Source organism: Trichosurus vulpecula, chromosome 3 (assembly GCF_011100635.1).
Source record: "Trichosurus vulpecula isolate mTriVul1 chromosome 3, mTriVul1.pri, whole genome shotgun sequence".
In the NCBI taxonomy this organism is placed as follows: domain Eukaryota; kingdom Metazoa; phylum Chordata; class Mammalia; order Diprotodontia; family Phalangeridae; genus Trichosurus; species Trichosurus vulpecula.
The window spans coordinates 251,369,660-251,391,571 of NC_050575.1; the positions used below are offsets into that span (position 1 = coordinate 251,369,660).

The window sequence follows — 21,912 nt, forward strand, 5'->3', positions numbered from 1 at the left end:
TTTAACATGTTTTCAGATTAGACAAAATCTGCTTCTGTTTAGTGTTTTGTTACCACAATTGCTTGCCTGAGAACTGAGAATCATTTTAGACACTAGCAAATTCAGACATTTCTAGGGCAAATACAAATTGTAAAGAGATTATTGAGAGATGCCATGAAGATGGTACATGTGATCTCAGGTCTACAATTCTAAGCCATGGATTAAGTTGTCTAGGATTCAGTTAGCCTTGGTATTTAGTCTTATCAACCTATGAACTCATTTTGAACTTGTAGTACACCAAAATCACCCAAAATGTTTTCACTTTAACTGTTTAGACACGTCCCCTATCTTCTCCTTGTGAAGGTCGTTTATAATACCAAAGTACAAGAGTTTGCATTTATCTTTAATCATGTTACATATTGGTAGATCAAATTATTGAGGTCTTTTGGAATTTCCTATTCAATCATGTAGTGGACCTTTGGAAGTTTGTGAGTTTTCCGTTATTAGAGGGATACTGGATGGAAAGTTAGATGGTCACTCATTGGGCATATTTTAGCAGTTACTTGCTCAGGTACAAGTTAAGCTAGATGGCCATTTTGAGTTCTTTCCCAAATCCATGATCCTGTGAAACTGCCCAGATATTAACAGGAGACACTCAAACTCTAATTTTGAGACAGAACAAGGGTTATGGAATATATTAGGCTGCAGTGGAGCTTTCAATTTGTAATACATTCAGTTCATTCTCCACCCAAAGCCTGGTGCAACATGATGTGGGATATGGGCTTATAAAATCTAGGTGGGGGGTTTACCTTTAAAAATTTAATAGGTTAAGGCATGGGGTTGAGGGAATTACAGATTAAATATTTAAATTGGTTGTCTCTTAGGAGCATTTCTGCCTTGATGAGGAGTGAGGAAAATTTGAAAGGCATATTAATAACTTTAATATTTGCCTCTGGGTGGAATTTTCTTAAATTTAATTAAGAATTCCCTGGCTATCCTTTCTTAACACTCTATTCCTACACATAAGCATAAGAAATGAATGTTTCCTGCCTTTGGCTGTATGAATAGCTATGCTCGAGCCTTTCTTTCTCATACTACGATGGCTTGCAAAACATTTAGTGTCTGTCTGTTTTAAGAACATCTGACAAATGCAAATGCTCAGAAACCTGTTAAGTTTGTGAATGGCTCCACTAAAAATGCCTATGCTCCTTTACATCATTTTTCTACTATAAAATTTAATACAAACCATTATTTAATTGTGAGATAAACACCATGTCCTAGAGATTATGTGGAAAGAAGTCTTATTAAATTTTCTCCTGCAGGGGTATATTGAAATTAGCTGTTGAAAGGAGAAAGGGTTATTAGCTACACTGTAGAAATTTCTAAAACTGTTGCTGAAACCATATTGAAAAATTCCGAGTTTATGTCGCCATGTCACCATAAAATTTAATTGAAGAGAATATAAACATACAAATACATACATGTTCTCCTTATAACAGTGTAGCTCTTACATGTGAATGCCTACTTATCTGCATTACTTATCCGTTTTTCCCATAAGTCCTGCATAGGTGTTCATATGACATGCTGTGGGGCCCTTTCCTTAGAGCATGAAAACTGTCCCTGTATCTCACTTCATGACAAGACCAACTCCTATTTTATACATGTCTCTCCTTGCTTATATCCTTTAGGCAACTTCTGTCCAATTCTCTGTTGATAATAGGCTGCAGCTTCCTTGTGTCCACTATGGATCTCTCCACTGGGTTACCAGTTATTTTAATTATTTAGAGGTTGTGAAGTTCTGAAATTGTTAAATTTTCTCATAGATCATCTAATCGAACCCTGTCATAATAAAGAAATCTGCTCTAAAATGTCTATAACCAGTTGTTATCCAGTGATCACTTCAAGTTTTCTAGTGATAAGGAGGAAGAAAAAAGCATTTATTAAGCATTACTATGTGTCAAACATTATGCACACTGCTCTAAAAATATCTCATTTGATGCTCACAACAATCCTGGTGTAAAATTGCTATTATTATACCCTCTTTTACAGTTGAGGGAATTGAGGCTGAGGAAGGTGAAGTATCTTGCCTGGGGTCACACAGCTAATAAGTAGCTAAGGTCAGATGTGAACTTTCTGCCTCTAGGTCCAGCACTGAATCAACTGGACCACCTATAAGTCTCTCATAATAAACTTACTCTGTCCTTAAGCAGTTCCTTCCATGTTTGAATAGTTTTAAATGTTAGCAAGTTTTTTTTTCTTTTTTTTCCGCAGATGAGAAAATTGACATAGAACAAGGTTGTATGATTTTCCTGAACTCAAACATACAGTGCATGAGAAGTACAAGTCTAAAATCTAGGTTTTCTAACTCATAATTTTGATAGTTGATAGAAGTTTTCATTGCCAACATTGTATCCGTATACATTTAGTCTATTTTGCTGCAGTGACATTTTCTCTTACTCTTGCCAAGACTTTGATAATAACAGCTGATATTTTCACCATACTTTTTATTGTTAAGGAAAACATTAGATGTCTTTGAGTGGAAGAGGCAGCATGTTATCAGGGATAGGGAGCCTGACTGAGTGAAGAAGTGTCAGGTTCAAGCACCTTCTCTGACACAGACTGCCTCTATGAAACTGTACAAGTCACTTAATCTCTCATTGCCCCTCACAATTTCCTAAGAATTTAAACTGAAAAAAAAATGTCTTTAATGGTAGAGGGACTTCCATCTTGTGAGATCCCCCAAAGAAATCTCAGGTCCAGTAAAAACAGCAATAAGAAATTCAGTAGTTCACTTGACCTTCACAAAAATTCTGTGAGGGAAGACTCAGTTGATCATTAAGCACTTACCAAGAAGCTGCTATGTGTTAGACACTCTGTTAAATTCTGTCCATATGGGGCAAAAAATGATCATCCCTGCCCTCAAAGAGCTTACATTTTAGGGAGATTAAGCCACATGTCTGCAAATCAGTACAGGATATATGTGATTTTTTAAAGTGCATGTATCCTCATTCCTATTTTTCAGTTCATGAGAATGAGGATCAGAGATGCAGAATGGTTTCCTGAAGGTCACTAAGTTTGTGAGTTGCTGAGCCAGGTCTTTGAAACCCCACTATACCACACTGCTTCTAAGTGTCTGTAACCTTTCAGGACCCCTTTCCTTCAAAAGAAAGATTTATATCAGGTTCACATAGTGCCAGTCTCAAAAAGCTTTTATACAAGGGCATAGCTGGAGTATTTACCTGAAATACAATTTAAAAGGAATTTGGCTGGGTTTTTGTTTGTTTGTTTTAACATGAATTGTACTGCTCAGAAGCTGTCGCTTTGTCTCCACTTGACTCACAGGAATGCTATGATGATATAAGAGATGGATTATCTGTCTGAAAAGTGTTTTAAGTTGCCCAGAAAAAAAGACTCTATACAAACATGAAGGGTTATTATAGCATAATGTCTGCTGTGGCCATCTGGAGCAAATGTCTAGAGGTGAGAAGGTTACTTAGCTTCCATGCCCATTTGCTTCTTGGCGTCTCAGCTCAGACTGCTGAGCAAGATGCCAACTGTTATTGTTTTGGGAGTCTCAGATACTTTGTCAGGAACTGGACTGAGACCACCACCTCATTCCTCACAGGCTGCAGCATAGCAGTCAGCTGCTTAGCACATTCTATCACTGGAAAGCTTGGGCTTAGTCCAAAGAGTGACCTAGATGTGGAAAGCTTCAAATCCCACTGCTAATTCTCTGGGCTCTTCAGTCTTCTCAGAACATGCTTGCTGCTAAATCAGGTTAAGCTGGTGTACCCTCTGTCACACCTTTATTGCAATATTAGGCCACTTGCCATTGGCACAGGATTAAGGTAGGCATACAAAGTTATCAAACATTCTCTTTTTGCAGCTGCAAGACACAACAGTTTTAAAAACATGTTGAATCATCAGAAAAATATGACTAATAGGCTAGATGGTGTCTCCTTGAAGTTTGTAAGCTCTAAATTTCTACATTTGTCTCATAGATAACTATGCCAAGGCAATAGAGAGAGTTGTCTGAAACCCTATGCTTGCAGAGTCCTTCCTTCCAGGCACTTTAGTAAGCCTAAGGCATGGAACTTTCCCTTTTCCCTACATCTATCCCTCAGTCACATTCCTGATACAGTTTGGGTTCTGGTCACAAGGAAATATCTTACCTTCTACTTAAAGTTCTGTACCCAGCCATGTAGTCTACTTATGCCTCAGTTTATAGAATGTCAGAACTAGAAGGCAGCTGAAGCAATCGTGGCAAGAGTTCCTTGAAATTGTTCCCTGCATACTCAGGTTCTAAGCCCAGTCCTGTGATGGGCATGGCTGGAGGGCTTAATTGGTTTTGCCTCCTTAGAAGTCTCAAAACAGAGGGTGAATGACCATTTTGGAGGGAATTACCTTATAATAGGGATTTTTCTTCTATTATGGACTGGATTATTATAGATGACTACTGAGGTTCCTGCTAAATCTAAGATCCTCATTATGGCATAGAGACATGAATGGAGGAAGGCCTTTCCCCCTGGCCTCTGCCCCCAGCTTCTTTCTTTCCAGTTACCACCCCTTATTGCCATTCTTCTTGGTGTTTATGGTGAATTGCATTTCGTAAAGTCACTGCTATTCATTCCAAATACATTCCAAGAAGATTTTACTTGAAGAGCCTATGCCTTCTATTAGTACTATTTGTTTTCTTTTAAGCTTCCAACTATGTATGAAATGAGATTGTACAGCAAAACAGTCTTTTTCTAGTTCTTGAGATGCATACCTAATGTGTAAGTAGAGCCTGAAAAATTCGTTGGCGAGTATCATTGATTTTTTGGGAGAGACAATGTACCTTATAGTCCTTCAAACACAGAATATTAATCACAGAAGTAATGGAGATCTAATGCAAAATGATTATTTTACAAATTAAAAGAGTGAGGGAGATGACTTGTCTAAGGTCACATATGTCATAACAATCCCTGGGTTCAAACTCAGGTCTCTTGATTCCAAATCCAGTGTTCTTTGCATTTTACCATGTAGAGAGAAGTGTGTGTGCGTGTGATAACTAGCCTCATTATTTCTTCTGGCAGCATGTTATTCAATGATTTAGGTAGACTGAATGATATAGTGTAATGATCACTGGGTAAGGAGTCAGGAAACTTGGGTTCTATTCCCAAGTTTAGTCAAATATTAGTATTAGTCAAATGATCTCCCTCATCTGGGATTCATTTTCTCTTTTCTGGAAAATTTGAGGGGGGTCAGGGTAGAAAAGGGATAAGCATTTATATAGTGCCTACTATGTGCCGGGTACTGTGCTAAGGTCTTTAGAAATATCATTTGCTTTGACCTTCACAGCAACCCTAAGAGGTAGATATTTTCATTATTCATATTTTATAGTAGTGGAAACTTAAACAAACAAAGGTTAAGTGATTTGCTCAAGGTCACACAGCTAGTAAGTATCTGAAGCCAGATTTGAGCTCCTATTTTCCTGACTCCGGGCCCAACTCTTTATCCCACTTGTATTAGGTGTTACATTAAGTACCTGCTCTAAAGATGGATTGAATTAAAAAAAAAACAAACACTCTTTACATTTTACTTAGTTCTGAATTTCTGGGATTCTAAATAGGTTGGATTACATGAAATCTTGTTAGAATAGTTTTGCTTTTATTTTATTCAGGTTGGTGTGAAGTGCCTTAAGATGCCATAGTGGGAGGCAGTTAGCTAGGTTAACCAGCAGATGCAATGCTGGCCCTGGAATCAGGAAGAATGGAATTTAACATCTTCCAATACTTACTAGCTATGTGAACCTGGTTAAGACACATAGCCTCTGTCTTTCTCAGTTTTCTCAACTGTAACTTGGGGATAATAATATTACCTTCCTCACAGGATTGTTGCAAGGACCAAATGAGATAATGTTTGTTATTATCATCTGCCTAGCACATTATTAATTATTATTGTTATTAATGTGCTTAGCACATTGCTTGATACATAGTAGACAATAAAGGCTTATTATTCTCTCTCTCTCTCTCTCCTCCCTTCCTTCATCCATCCCTTCCTTCATTACTAACTTCTGCATCTTCCCAAGTTTAATTGTGTTTAACCTAAAAACTTACCCCAAGTTTATTCTATATGGGGTATATGCCAAACAGGGTGGGGAAATGTATCAAGAGATGGGGCACAGAACTTTCAAGGAAGTCCCGATTCCTATTTGCATAGTTATTCCAGAGAAACAGAATTCTAATGAATGGTCTATTATTTCTTGGGCATGCATTCTGTAAGAGAGAAGCAGCTAGCAGATATATGTTTGTCAGCAACCACATTTATATCTGTTGTTCTGTATCTCCTTTCTCTCCAGAGACAAGGTTTCCAGGCTGGCCAAGAAAATATGGATGGTGTGATGCCAACCACTTATGCTGAAAACATCTCACCCATGAATTCTGCAAACTGGCAATTCTATAAGGGGAAATCAAATGGTCAGAAATAGCATCAAGTCTGTCAAAGACAAAATTACTCTATCCCCAGAGGGCATGCTCAGTGTATCTTCTCAGGACAGTTACAGGCATTTAATTTGCCATCTTCTCAACTCTCTATCCCCTTAAATAGCATTATCGTATATCTATCAAGTAGTATTTGTTCTGGTTATAGCACAACATATTTGATGCTAAAATTCCCTAATATTCTCCAGAAAAAGAGATCACAGAAGCTAGAAAGAATTTGCAAAAACAGACCTTCCCCAAAACATTGCTTCAGAAATGTTTGGGTTTTCTTAATTTTTTTGATGCTGGGAATGTCAAGACATGTAGAAAAATAATCATGGAAGAACTCTGAATTTGACCTTGAATTGTATGTTGAAAGGAAGAAGGAAAACAAACTATGATTTGAAAAAAAGTTTAGTTCCATGTAGTCACTGACAAGGTCTACAATAAATTGATAGCAATCAGTTCTTCCCCTATTATATGTTTGTCTCATTTTGCACATTTATAAAGAAATATATTTGGAATTAGAAAACTTGGGTTCAACTTCTCACCACCTATTCCCTACCTGCATAAATTTGGATGAGCCCCTTCACTCAGGGGATATTATTAAGTCACCTTGAAATTTTCACCGAACTTTATCATTCTATGAACTATGAATTATATTCCTGTCTAATTAGAGTCTTAGAGGCAGCCAAGTGGTAGAGTACTGGCCCTAGAGTCAGGAAACCTGAGTTCATATTCAGTCTTAGACACTTACTAGCAGGGTGACCCTGGTCAAGTCACTTAACTTCTTTCTATATCAATTTCTTCATTTGTAAAATGAGGATAATAATAACATCTATTTCCCAGGGTGCTGGTGAGGAATGAACGAAATAATATTGTAAAGCAAAACAAAGCCTGTCACATTGTAGGCACTTAATAACTGCTTATTTCCTTCCTTATAATGATTCTCCTGGCTACCATAGGTGGAGGATGACAGCAGGACACCCATCTCCCACATAAATCTCAATCTACAGGACAGATTTTATAATATGATTTATTCAGGCCCCAGGGAAATGTTACTATTCATATCTAGGAGAGTGGAACATTTTTGGTGTTAGAATGTAATCAATGAGGATGGAAAATTTATCTGAATTCCATGCCTGCATTTCTGCATATACTGAGGTGTCCTGCCTTTATTGGAGGAATTGAGGGAAGTTCCAGGGGTTGAGATACCCCTAGAAATCCACACCGAACTAGAAAAAAAAGCAAACTTGCGAGTTCCCAAGAATGAGCAACCTTGAAGTGACTCTAAGATTTCATAGGATCCTGGAGTATCATGTGGGGACCCTACCATGAAATACTATTCTACACTCATGCTGACACATGTGGTTAGTAGTCCGTTTTAGCTACTGAGGTACCCTGACTCAGGGATGTGGGGTGGTCATGCCCAGTACTTAGCGTAACTTTCCAAAGAATTACTGTTCTTTCCAAAGTATTGTTTCTCCTTATGACATAAACTTTCTACCTGCTAAGAAGTGTTTGGCCATGAGGGTTCAGAGTCACAGAGAAACCATGGTGGAGAACTAGTGTGGGAGCTTGGAAAACAAACTGTGAGAGCTTGCACATAGGTTGAAGTAATTGCTGCCATGGCTTCCCAGATTAGCTGTGGCTGCCTAGATTTCACCTTGAGAAAGCACAAGGCTGACAAGAAAGCAGTGGGAGGATTCAGCAGCAAGATGTCCTTGCCCTCTCCTTTCCCTTCCACTTCAGAACACATCTTCGTTGAGCCTGCCATCATTTCTCCTAAGGGAAGAAGAATTATAGTTATACTTGATGAGATGACTTTTCATGCCTGTTCACTATTTTACTGTCCTAATTCATATTTTCTAGCTCAATGTTAAGTAATTCTTTCATTATTTAATTTTCCTCACATTCTAAAATGTTAATCAATCAATTTACCATTGTTTTATTGTACTGATAATGTTTTGCTAAAAGCCAATTCAGCTATGTAAATATATGCATACTTTCTTTCCAGAATCTCCAGTTAATTTTGATATATGTGTTCAAAGGAAAAAAATATTATGGAATTAAAACGAATATGAATAGAAATAAATTGAGTGATTTTCTCACCAGGGCAACTTTATATGGTTCAAATATTCAATTTTTATTTTGAAAATGGCAAAACTATAGAAAAATATTGAGCTGATCTAACAAATTGCATATATTACAAATGAAATTCTAGTAATTTGCTCAAAAGATGATAAATTAAAAACATACGGACAGATCTCCAAATCTGAGAAGACAGTAAGCTGGAATACTATTAGACAGCTCTTAATAATGATATTCTGTATTTTTTTACAGTTAAGGCATATGAATCTAATGCATTATCATTCATAAAAAGTATAATTGAAATGTTTATGTGTACATTACTTGAAAGAAAATAGGTTACAATCTTCCGAACTTTTGTAAAGCAGTGACTTCTTTTAAGAAGTTCCAAAGAATGTTGTAACATGCAAAGACAGAGGCACAAAAATCATGAATTTTGAAAAGCAGAACACTTTTTTGGATTATTTTAGGATGGTTAGTATTGTGGGAAACAGAAGTTAAAAATCATTAGACTGCTATAGTGGGTCTGTGTAGATAGTAACTATCACAATTTACACATGTAACTGCTGTTCAAATCCAACTAAGTGAGGCATTTCTATCCTGATATTGTATCTCAGTGAACTCTTGTTTCCAAGTCCAGTGCCAAAGATAGTTAATTGGAAAGAAGGCTCAATCTCATATTCCTGCATAATGACAATGGGCAAATTATAAGGAGAAAGTTAGTAACTTTAATATGTACTGGAACTCTTTGGTCTTGGGAGATTCGCCAAAAATCCGAAATGAAGAGAGATTATACTAAACAAATGTAAATGCTGTACTGTTGTTTTGTTTTTAAAAATAGAGATCTTGGGGGTGGGGGTGGGGTTTCATACAAAGTTTACCCAGTGTGTTGGAAAATGTATGCACTTTTAAACAAGGAACTTGCACTTGAATAGTAGTTCTGTTGCTTTCTACCTGTGTGACCTTGGGCAGGTCACTTAATTTCCTGCGGGCCTCAGTTTCTTCGTCTGTAAAATGAAGGGGTTGGACAGGAAGATTTCTAATCTCTTCCACATCTAAATCTATGATCTTATGGTCCAATTTTACAACAGTTTGATGTCCTCCCCATGTTTCCAGTACAAATGCCTTTGTAGTTCAAGATTATTGATGTACAAAATTAAATGAGCATATTTAAGTACTATACACACTAGGTTTAATTTAATCAGTATTGCTTCTTAATTTAATCATCACTATGCAGTATTTATAAAGAACTTATAGTTCTTCAGGATATTTAAAATATAAAGAATATATGAGCTATGTACTTTTTGAGGACATTTTCTAAGAAAATTGATTATTTTAAAATACTGGTCTATTTTACTATATAGGGCACATGGAGTTTGGACAAGATATGGCCTATCCACTCATTTCCACCATTTCATTATTAATATAAACTATTTCAGTTGAATTGGAAATAGTATAATTAGTGACTATAAATATATAGAACATACAGTCATAAAAACTCTAGGGGTTAATGGATAGATTTATTGTTATGACCCAAAGGCATATAGTTCTAGAAGCCTTAGCAATACAGTTACCATTTAAAAATCATGAAGGATCCATGATCACCCAGGATCAGTGGTCATCTAGGCTGATCCATACCAGAACAATAATTTCCTCTTCAGCATACCTGACAAATGGTCATTAAATCAGTGTTGGGGATCCATTATTTCCCCAAGTAGCCCATTTAAGGCCACTCTCCCAGATCTTTCTCAGATGAATTATTTTCTATTCCTGCCTCTGCCTCCCATCAAAATAGGTATTCACTTAACTGGGGCAAATTGCAGCTCCTACAAACTTTCTCACTGCACATTTTTGGGCATAGTTTTCACCAAAGTCAACATAAATTGGAAAGAGGTGTTTCTGTGGTTCTTTTAATATTTTGAGGATGCCTTTGGAAAAAAATGTGTGATATTATGTGTTTCTTGCTCATTATTAATTATGTCATTTCTATAACTGGTCATACATGTCCTTGACAATGGCTTTTATTTTCTTTCTCATTTTCAAGTTATAATTGTAGCATCCTACATTCTGTTTGTACTCACTATACCTCTTCCAATTGCCTTTGGTCACCTGCAACAACAACTTACCTGATATTTGATACCCCATAGTTTGCAGCTATATAGGACCATCCAGAATGTTTTCTATAGTTTAGAATATAAGAAGAAATATTCCATTTCTTGCTAAAGTAGATTTCTGAACAAGAGGCAAAGTGATAAGCTCTCCACATACCTACTCCATCTAAATCATGTAATTGTTACCTAATGAATAATAATTGAGTAATCAAATGAGAAGTTAAAGCAAGTGACTTCTTCTACCTATCAACTGCATAAAAAGTCAGCCAGAAGGCCCTGGACAGTGGGAAAAGTGGCCCCTTCTGAAGAATAAGTGCCACTAACCAGAGAAGGGACATTGGTATCCTGTAATGCTCTGTGTTCAAAGGCAACAAGAGTAGAGAAGTTCCCTGAGGAAGCCTCTGGATGACCTGAAAGCCTCAGTACAACCCCTTTTCCTTCAAGTTAGGGATCTTGGAAGTCAAAAGAAGAAAGAACAATGAACAGAGAAGTGCTACAGCACTTCGATTGGTATACTCATTGTTCAAGGGCAATGAGCTACCCAACAGCTTGTCCTGAGATGCAAAAAAACATCCTGAAAAGCCATCATTCCAGACCCCAAATATCAAGGGTATCCTGGCAGGTAAAAGTAAATTGAAGAACACAGGGGACCCAGAGAGATATGAAGAAAGGCAAAGGATGTCACTCAAAAATGAAGCCTGACCCTGACACAATACTCTAAATCAAGAATTAAAACTGAAGATATAAATAATCAAAGAAAAAACACTTACCAGTATCAAAAATTATAGAATAAATGAAGCAAGGTATGAGAAGAAAAAGGAATAAAAGCTCTGGAACAAAGAATGTGAGTAGGGATAGAAAAGAAAAGAAGTAAACTTTATCCAAGAAAGAGTACCTTGTAACTTATAATAGAAAATCCAAATCAGTGATTCCATAAAACAGCAAGATATAATCATAAAAAATTTTAAAATAAAAAAGAACATTTGATACCCAATATTAAAGAAAAATACTTAAACTGGAAAACCAGCCAAGGAGAGATAACTTAAAAAATATTAGACTCCTTAAAAACCATGATTTAAAAAAAAAGAAACGTCTTCACAAAATAATTTAATAAACTAGAAATTACTATTGCTCAGATATAGGCCAGAAGGCATAGTAAAAGAATAAAGAATCCATTAATCATCTCCTGAAAGGAAAGCAAATAGGAAAAATCCAAGGAATATTAATAACCAAAATCTGTGGCTCCCTCCTTGAAGATAAATAGTGTAACCATTCACTAGGAAAGAGTTCAAGTACTAAGGGATTACATTCAATATCACACTCTTTTTCTCCCTTGTTTTGTGGAGACAACAGATATTTATCCCCCATCAGGGATGGGGGGATGGGGGGCTGAGTTGTTTTAGTTTCTTAAATGTATATTTGCCCTTTTGTGTTTGAAAAGGTCCTTTGTTTTCATAAACAAAAATATGTATAGATTTTGTTCATGAAGATGGAAAGAAGGAAGAAGAAAGAAGGAGAAAGTGGAGGGTAGGAGAAGGCAGAGTAAGCAAAAGGGAAGCAGAAGGAAATGGGAAGGAAAGGGAAGGGAGGGGAAGGAGAAGAGAAAGGTGGAGCAAAGGAATGGGGAGAATGGAAGAGGAAAAAGAAGAGGGGTAAGTGGGGAAGAAGAAAGAGAAAGGGCAAGAGAAGAACAATGGGAAGGAGAGGGAGAAGAAGAAGGTGAAAGGGAAGGAGAAGAAAGAAGAAGGAAGGAGAAGAGGAAAAGAAGAAGGTGGGGAATGGGAAGGAGAGGAAGGAGGGGGAGGAGGGGGGTAGGGGGAAGGAGGAGAGGGAAAGAGGAGGAAGAGGAGGCAGAAGAAGAAATAATCTCTCAATTATTTTGTTGTTCAGTCATTTTCAGTCATGTCTGACTCTTCATGACCCCATTTGGAGTTTTCCTGACAAAGATACTGGGGTGGTTTGCCATTTCCTTCTTCAGTTCATTTTTTTAGATGAAGAAACTGAGCCAAATTTGGTTAAGTGACTTGCTCAGGGTCGCACAGGAAGTGTCTGAAGCCAGATTTGAACTCAAGAGGAGGAATCTTCCTGACTATAGGTCTGGCACTCTATCTATAGTTAATACTGAATTATCTCTTGGATTAGGGAACAATACGGAAAAATTAAAATGGCCTCAATGAAGACTCATAGTACAGCTTGATAGAACAGCTACCCATATGTTTAAAGAATTTTGAATAAAGACAACTTAGCCATTGTACCTGACACCAGGTCAGATTTCCTAAACCACCACTTTCACCATGTTATTCTCTTGATCAAAAAAGTTCAGTGGATCCCATCACCTAAAGGATACATTTCAAATGCCTGAACTAGGCTTTAAGTCCCTCCCTAATCAAGCCCTAACTTACGTTTTCTGACCTACTATTCTTCTAGAATAAATCTCTGCTAGCATCTAACTGTTCTACTGCCTTGCCCTAAATATGCTATATATTTTCCCTCCTCTGTACCTTTTTCCATTTTGCTCTTATACCTGGAATGTTCTATCTTTAAATTTCTACCAATCAAATTCTATTCTTTCATTAAGGTATAACTCAAACCTCACTACCCTATTGATCATATCTTCGAGAAGTGATCTCTCCTCCAAATTTCTATAGCACTTACTGTTTGTACTATTTATGCATATGTCTTACTTGCCAGGCCCTGAAAGCAATGATCGTATATTTTCCTCTGTATACATCTCATTAATGCAGCATTGGTGCTAAAGAACTGTCTTTAGATTTACTGATTAATTGATTCTGGGGAGAAGGTAAAAGAGGAAATTGAGTCTTTGAAATCAACAAACTAACAGAAGATGATGATCAGTATATTTCCATTTATACTCATGTCAAAGAAGGTATGAGCCAGCACCACAGGCATACATTAAGCATGTCCTAGCAAACTTGTTGATAATTCCGTGCATTTTTATGATTAGATTGAAGAAAAAAAAGATTATAAAATATTCTTGTGATATTTGTTTCTCTGGATATCTTTTGAAAGGAAATGGGTCTTATTTTTATTTTGTTAATAAAGAAACTTGCCTGAAAATTCACGATAATGTAAATGTCACTTTCAGACCTTACAATTTATAAAGTGCTTTGATCATCATTCAGTTATTTAATTATTCTCATGAATTTTGTTCATAAATATAGATCCAGAATACCCAGAAATCCTTAATATATTTATCTAATTGATAATTACCAGAATACATAATGTTTGATATTTCAAGCTTCTCTTCTGACTCTTTAAACTTTCTTCATGATGCCTCAGCAGCCTCCTTCCTCTGGAAGTTCCTTCTATCCCTGTGGCCACTTATATTTGAGGGGTTGGTTCCTCATAGAACATTAATTTTAAGGAAGGTGTCCAGGCTGATTATGGCTTGATTTGTCTGCAACCTCCATTCCAGACCTTTTGGCATTTCTCTTTTTTTCCTTTATGCACGGCTAATCTTTTCCCTCTCCTCATTTACAGTTTCCCTTTATATGCTATCTTCCCCCATTAGAATATAAGCTACTTGTGGGCAAGGATTTTCTTTTTCGTTTTTATTTATATTCCTAATGCTTAGCACAGTGCCTAGAAAACAATTAAGAGTTTAAGAAGTACTTGCTGATCTTTTTGTTGTGGCAAAGAATTGGAAATTGAGAGGATGCTGATCAGCTGGGAAATGGCTAAACAAGTTGTGGTATATGAATGTAATGTAATACTATTGTGCTATAAGAAATGGGGAACATATGGGTTTCATAATAACCTGGAAAGACCTACATGAACTGATGCTGAGTGAAGTGACCAGAACCAGGAGAACATTGTTCACAGTAAACAGCCAGATTTGTGATGACTAACTCTGATAGACTTATCTCTTCTTAGCAATGCAAGGATCTAAGACAAGTCCAAAAAACTCATGATGGAAAATGTTATCCACATCCAGGGAGAGAACTATGGAGTCTGAATGCAGATCGAAGCAAACTGTCAGATCTCTCTCTCTCTCTCTCTCTCTCTCTCTCTCTCTCCTCTCATAGTTTCTCTCCTTGGTTCTAATTCTTCTTTACATATTATACACTGTCTTGGAGGGGGGGGCAGGGGAGAGATGGGGAGCAATTTTGGGACTCATAATCTTATTGAAGTAAATGTTGAAAAATAAAAATAAAAAATAAAAATGAAGTGTTTGTTGAAGACTAGAGTTAGAAGGATTTTAAAGGGCTTGGTCTAGATTCAGATAATACTGGTTTAAGTGACAGTTCTGTTACTGCCTATGTAAGCCTGGGGAAATCATTTAACATCTTTGGGCCTCATTTTTCTTGTTTCCAAATTCAGAGAGTTTATCTAGATTACCACAATTTCCAAGGCTCCTTGAATGAAACAACAACTTAACTGAGACAGCTAGGTAGTACAGTTGATGGAAGGCTAAACCTGGAATCAGGAAGTTCTGAACTTGAATCTAGCTTGTGACCCTAATTGACCTCTGTCTGCCTTAGTTTCCTCAACTGTAAAAGGGGATAATAGTTTTATTTCCTAGAGAATACTTTGTAAAGTGTTTGGCACAGTGTCTGGTAAATAGGCAGTTAATAAATGCTTCCTTCTTAATTAAAAAAAAACTCACCATTGAATACTACATCTACAAATGGAAGTGACTTCAGAGAATACCTAGTCCAACTCTCTTATTGTGTGCAGATGAAGAAATTGTATCCCAACATAGTTATGTTATTTACTGAAGGTTACACAAGGTATTATATTATCAGAGTGGCATTTAAACCCAAGTCCTCTGGCTCTAGCCTCAACATTTATTCACTATACCTTAGTGCTTATTATGTACCCTAAATGGTACTAAATATTCAGGACACAAATGCAAAAATAAAAATACACCTGTCCTCAGGGATCTTACTTTCTAAGGTGGGAGACAACACACATAAGGGAATGTTGGCCAAGGAGAGGAGTTTTGATGTGTGTGGGGATTATACAGATGCTAAGTAGACCATAGGGCAGTTGATTGACTGAATTGTTGTGCTCTTTCTAATACCAAAGATGTCTTTGAATCGATTACTGTGCCTAAAATAGTACTTCTTAAACTGTGGGTCACAAGTGGAAAAAGTTTTAGAAGCCCTGGCATAGAGTGAGAGGTGGAAAGTAGGTTACTGAGGAGCAGGGCAGATGTCAAAGTGATGGTCTGGGTAGATGGTTAGATCTGTTGTAAAGCATGGTCATCAAGGGCCAGTTAGATATTGTTCTAGAACTCATAGGACAATCACTCTTCTACATGGAAATGGGAATTTGTTTCTTTGCTCCAGTTTTACTCAATGCCTTTTATGTTTGGAGAAATAATTATCTTGGGGATTTGTCTCAAATTGGGGATGTGATAAGCCTTTAAAATAATTTCTGACCAGAAATTAGATGGCAGTTGAACTCTGAGACCCAAAGGTAGGGCTGCGATGTTCAGGCCAAGTTAGGAGTTGAAAGTAGCTGAGAAGAGTCAAGAGACAAAATAATAAAAATCAAATGGAGCTGAAAAGAAAGCTGGAAAAGAGGGAACGGTTAAGAGGTGAGTGCTAAGAAGGGGTCCAAGGGCATCCCAGCTCTCATCCTGGACCTTGGTACTTTATGCAGCTTGATTGAGGAAAATCTAGTTTCATAGTTCTCAACAGAGGTAAGCCTGCCTGAATAGAGGGAAACAAGTTTCTTAGAGATTGATAGGAGCTTAGTTGTGAAGCTTAGCTAAAAAACATACCTGTGGGACTTGAAGAAAGCCATTGGTTGAGGATGGAGATTGAGAAGAACTGGGGAGAAATTTAGTAATCACAATAGGTACAAGGGGCAGGTGACACTAGAAACAGCTGTGGCCTATAACTGAGGTACAGAAGAAGGCTGGAAGAGCAGGCTGAGAGTGCTCTAGCTTCTTTCTAAGGTGGGGGGAAAAATAAAACAAAATTTATTAACTATAGTACATCTCCTTTTAGCTGCTCCAGTATATTGTGGATGTGACAAAGAGATCTGCTGATTTAGTTGCCAGGGCAGCATATCTAATGGTTTTAAAACAAGTAATTCTGGGAATGGCTGATAGGTAGTGATGGAAGCAATGCCTAGCTGAGATTGATGGATAGCAAAACCTGGTGGAAGGATATGGAGAGAAATGCATGGAGGGGAACAACTGAGACACAGAGCCTCTTGGGAACCTGAGGGGAAAGGCTGGTGAGAGACAGCAGAAAACAGTGCAACTATACGATTAGAGAACATAAGAAATTTTCCAGCAGTGTATGTGTTAGTAATGTGTTCTCTTAGCAACGCACCTTTTAGTAAGTGTCTTCTGCAGGTCCATTCCTTCATGTATACGGTTTGGCCCCATGTGTTAGCCATGCTTATATACCCAATAGATGATCATTATGAAGGTCCACTGAGTAGGTATTTTACTTGTGAGAGAGGTTTTTATTTATTTTGGGGGGCTGAGGGGTTGTTATATTATTGTTTTATTTACATAGTCCTTTAATTAAAATGCCTTTGTTATGAATTAAGTGTGTCATATATCTAGAGGCCCAGGTCTATGGTTTGGAGAGTATTCTGACTCATGAAATACCAACAGACTCAATTAGGAAATTCATGGCCCCAGATATACTGGCTACACTATCATCCTATCTTTTTTTTTTTTTAAATGCAATTTATTTATTTAACATATTTGGTTTTCAGCATTGATTTTCACAACATTTTGAATTACAAATTTTCTCCCCATTTCTACCCTCCCCCCCACTCCAAGATGGCTTATATTCTGGTTGCCCTGTTCCCCAGTCAGCCCTCCCCTCTATCACCCCCCTCCCCTCTCATCCCCTTTTCCCTTCCTTTCTTGTAGGGCAAGATAAATTTCTACACCCCATTGCCTGTGTATCTTATTTTTTAGTTGCATACAAAAACTTTTTTTTGTTTTTGAACATCTGATTTTAAAACTTTGAGTTCCAAATTCTCTTCCCTCTTCCCTTCCCACCCACCCTCCCTAAGAAGTTGAGCAATTCAACCTAGGCCACACATGTATTATTATGTATAACCCTTCCACAATACTCATGTTGTGAAAGGCTAACTACATTTTGCTCCTTCCCAACCCATCCCGCTTTATTGAATTTTCTCCCTTGACCCTGTCCCCTTTCCAAAGTGTTTGTTTTGATTACCTCCACCCCCATCTGCCCTCCCCTCCATCATCCCTCCGCCTTTTATTTTTTTTTATCTTCCTCCCTCTTCTTTCCTGTGGGGTAAGATACCAAACTGAGTATGTATGGTATTCCCCCTCAGGCCAAATCTGATGAGAGCAAGGTTCACTCATTCCCCCCTCACCTGCCCTCTCCCCTCCTCCCATAGAACTGCTTCCTCTTGCCACCTTTATGCGAGATAATCCACCCCATTCTATCTCTCCCTATCTCCCTCTCTCAGTATGTTACTCTCTCATCCCTTAATTTCATTTTATTTCTTTTAGATATCTTCCCTTCATCTTCAACTCACCCTGTGTCTGCTCTCTCTCTTTTACATATATATATATATATATATAAACACATATATATATATATACACATACATACATATACACATAGATATATACATACATACACATTCACTTATATATATACATAAACATATATATATATACATATATATATATATATATATATATATATATATGGATATTCCCTTCAACTACCCTAATACTGAGGTCTCATGAATCATACACGTGATCTTTCCATGTCAGAATGTAAACAAAACAGTTCAACTTTAGTAAGTCCCTTGAAATTTCTTTTTCTTATTCTTTTTCTTGATTACCTTTTCATGCTTCTCTTGATTCTTGTGTGTGAAAGTCAAATTTTCTATTCAGTTCTGGTCTTTTCACTGAGAAAGCTTAAAAGTCCTCTATTTTATTGAAAATCCATATTTTGCCTTGGAACATGATACTCAGTTTTGCTGGGTAGGTGATTCTAGGTTTTAATCCTAGCTCCATTGACCTCCGGAATATCGCATTCCAAGCCCTTCGATCTCTTAATGTAGAAGCTGCCAGATCTTGGGTTATTCTGATTGGGTTTCCACAATACTCAAATTGTTTCTTTCTGGCTGCTTGCAGTATTTTCTCCTTGATCTGGGAGCTCTGGAATTTGGCAACAATATTCCTAGGAGATTTCTTTTTGGGATCTATTTGAGGAGGCGATCGATGGATTCTTTCAATTTCTATTTTGCCCTGTGGCTCTAGAATATCAGGGCAGTTCTCCTTGATAATTTCCTGAAAGATGGCATCTAGGCTCTTTTTTTGATCATGGCTTTCAGGTAGTCCAATAATTTTTAAATTATCTCTCCTGGATCTATTTTCCAGGTCAGTGGTTTTTCCAAGGAGATATTTCACATTGTCTTCCATTTTTTCATTCCTCTGTTTCTGTTTTATAATATCCTGATTTCTCATAAAGTCACTAGCTTCCACTTGCTCCAATCTAATTTTTAAAGTAGTATTTTCTTCAGTGGTCTTTTGGACCTCCTTTTCCATTTGGCTAATTCTGCCTTTCAAGGCATTCTTCTCCTCATTGGCTTTTTGGAGCTCTTTTGCCATTTGAGTTAGTCTGTTTTTTAAGGTGTTGTTTTCTTCAGTGCATTTTTCAATATTTTGGGGGTCTCCTTTAGCAAGTCATTGACTTGTTTTTCATGGTTTTCTCGCATCCTTCTCATTTCTCTTCCCAATTTTTCCTCTACTTCTCTAACTTGCTTTTCCAAATCCTTTTTGAGTTCTTCTATGGCCTGGGGCCAGTTCATGTTTTTCTTGGAGGCTTTGTTTGTAGGCTCTATGATTTTGTTGTCTTCTTTAGGCTGTATGTTTTGGTCTTCTTTGTCACCAAAGAAAGAATCCAAAGTCTGAGACTGAATCTGGGCGCGTTTTCGCTGCCTGGCCATATTCCCAACCAACTAACTTGACCCTTGAGTTTTTCAGTGGGGTATGACTGCTTGTAGACTAACAAGTTCTATGTTCTACGTTTGGGGGGGAGGTGCCAGCTCTGTCAGAGCCACACTCCTCCTTCCCCAAGGACCCCCAGTCCAGACTGGGCTTAGATCTTCAGCAGGCTGTTGCACTCCTGCTCTGATCCGCCACTTAATTCCTCCCACCAGGTGGGCCTGGAGCCGGAAGTAACAACAGCTGTAGCTGCCCAACCTCCGCTGCCCCCGGGGCTGGAAGCCGAACCGCGAACTCCTTCCACTCCTGCAGCTTTTCCCACTAACCTTCTCCGCAGTCTTTGGTGTTTGTGGGTCGAGGGGTCTGGTAACTGCCGCAGCTCACATATTCAGGGCGCTAGGGCCCCCTCCGCCCGGCTTCTGGTCTGGATCATCCACGCCGCTCAGGCTGGGCTCTGCGCCACTCCGTTCCCAGCTCCCAGCTCCGTGTGGAATAGACCTCACCCAGGGACCATCCAGGCTGTCCTGGGCTGGAGCCCTGCTTCCCTCTGCTGTTCTGTGGGTTCTGCCGTTCTAGAATTGGTTCAGAGCCATTTTTTATAGGTTTTTGGAGGGACTCGGTAGGGAGCTCACTCTAGTCCGTGCTTACCAGCCGCCATCTTATCCTATCTTTTTTTTAAAAAAAAATACATGATAACAAAAAAGACTTCAAAAATTGTTGTCTCATTAAGAGAAATCACACAAGCATGGTCGAAGAAGGTAGTACCAATACCAAGACAATGAACTAGAGCCTAAATTCATAGGCCACAAGTTCGGCCTCATATGGAGAGGCTCCTGGGCCTCACCTTTCACAGATTTTATCTCTTCTCTCAGTTGTCAGGAAAATGTCAAAGAGAAGAACATGATTCCAGTCAGCTACAATGTTTTTAAAGCACCCCCAGTTGAGGTTACTTCCTAATCAAAGAAGCTCACCACATGGTTAGGAAACAAAAATTGGTCTTGCACGTATTCCAACATCTGCATTTGAGCATTGCCCCAGAGGCACTCTACACATTTTAATAAGTACTGGGCTTATTGGCTAGTCCCTTGTTACACATTCAAATAATATTTGGTGTTTTTTTTAAGTTGAAAGGAGTCAGAAAAAAAGACAAGTCATGAAGTATTTATTGAGTGCCTAGTGTATTTGAACATACAGAGTGTTCCTAAAGTCTATTCACATAGGCAAAATTCATATTTTCAAGATATGAAATGAGTGAAATTTTGAACAACATTTTATTTAATTGAAATATTAACAAATAACATGTTTAACTTCAAATTTCATATTCATATTCCAAGAGAAGATGTTTTAAAATTGATGGCAATGGGGGACACACTCATTGGAAGAGTGTTGGTGATTTGGCCAGATGAGATTCTGGGTTACCATTGGAGGGCCCCTCTCCTTCTTTGAAAACCCAGATGTTGGTGCTTCTCTCTGGGGGAAGGGTCCTGGAGGTCAGCTTCGGGATGGCCATTGCGTCAGCAAGGTGCAGGAAGCCAACATCCAGGAGCACTGGATCATTGAGTGCAATGATGGTGTCTTCCAGCGGCTGCAGGAATGGGTCCAGCATCAGCCCCACAAGGTTATCCCCTTGAAAGGCTCGTGGGAAGAGGTGGCGCCTAACCTGCCCGATGGACATTTTGGTGGAATTCTGTATGACACCTACCCCCTTCTGAAGAGACCTGGCACACCCACCAGTTCAACTTTATCAAAGCTCACGCTTTCTTCCTGCTGAAGCCTGGTGATGTCCTTACTTACTGCAGCCTGATGTCCTGGGGAGAACTGCTGAAGACCAAGTACACAGATATCACAAAGATGTTCGAGGAGACCCAGACTGCGGTCCTGATGGAGGCAGGTTTCAAGAAGGAGAAAATCAGCACCACTGTGATGGGCCTGGTGTCTTCCCCTGAGGAATGCTGCTACTATTCCTTCCCCAAGATTATCACCCCAACAGTCCTCAAATACTGAGGGTGCCCAGCTTCCTCTTCCTGCCAGGCTGACCCTGGAATGGGGTTACCAGGGACTCTCTAGCCTGCCAGGGCTAGAGCCGAGGATTGCTCAGTAGATCCCAGCCAACTTCCTAACAGGACTCGACAGGGGAACTTGACACAAGAGAGGCAGAGACAAGACGGAGGATTAAGGGGCTCTCTAGTCCTGTCTCTTGACTCAAAGCTTCCAGGGTGGCAAAGTGGCTTCTATTTCAATACAACAAACACATATTAGGCTCTGGTTATAACCCATTGCTAGAAGTTAAGGCTCAGGGTTTTTCTGCCTTTTGATTTGTCTACCGTCTCAGTCCTTGTAAGCTACT

The 21,912-nt window shown here is 38.4% G+C and overlaps 1 pseudogene; it reads left to right on the top strand.

The window, feature by feature from the left end:
- The first annotated feature begins 21,019 nt into the window (after positions 1 to 21,019).
- Positions 21,020 to 21,569, top strand: LOC118842446 (annotated as a pseudogene).
- Positions 21,570 to 21,912: the final 343 nt, after the last annotated feature.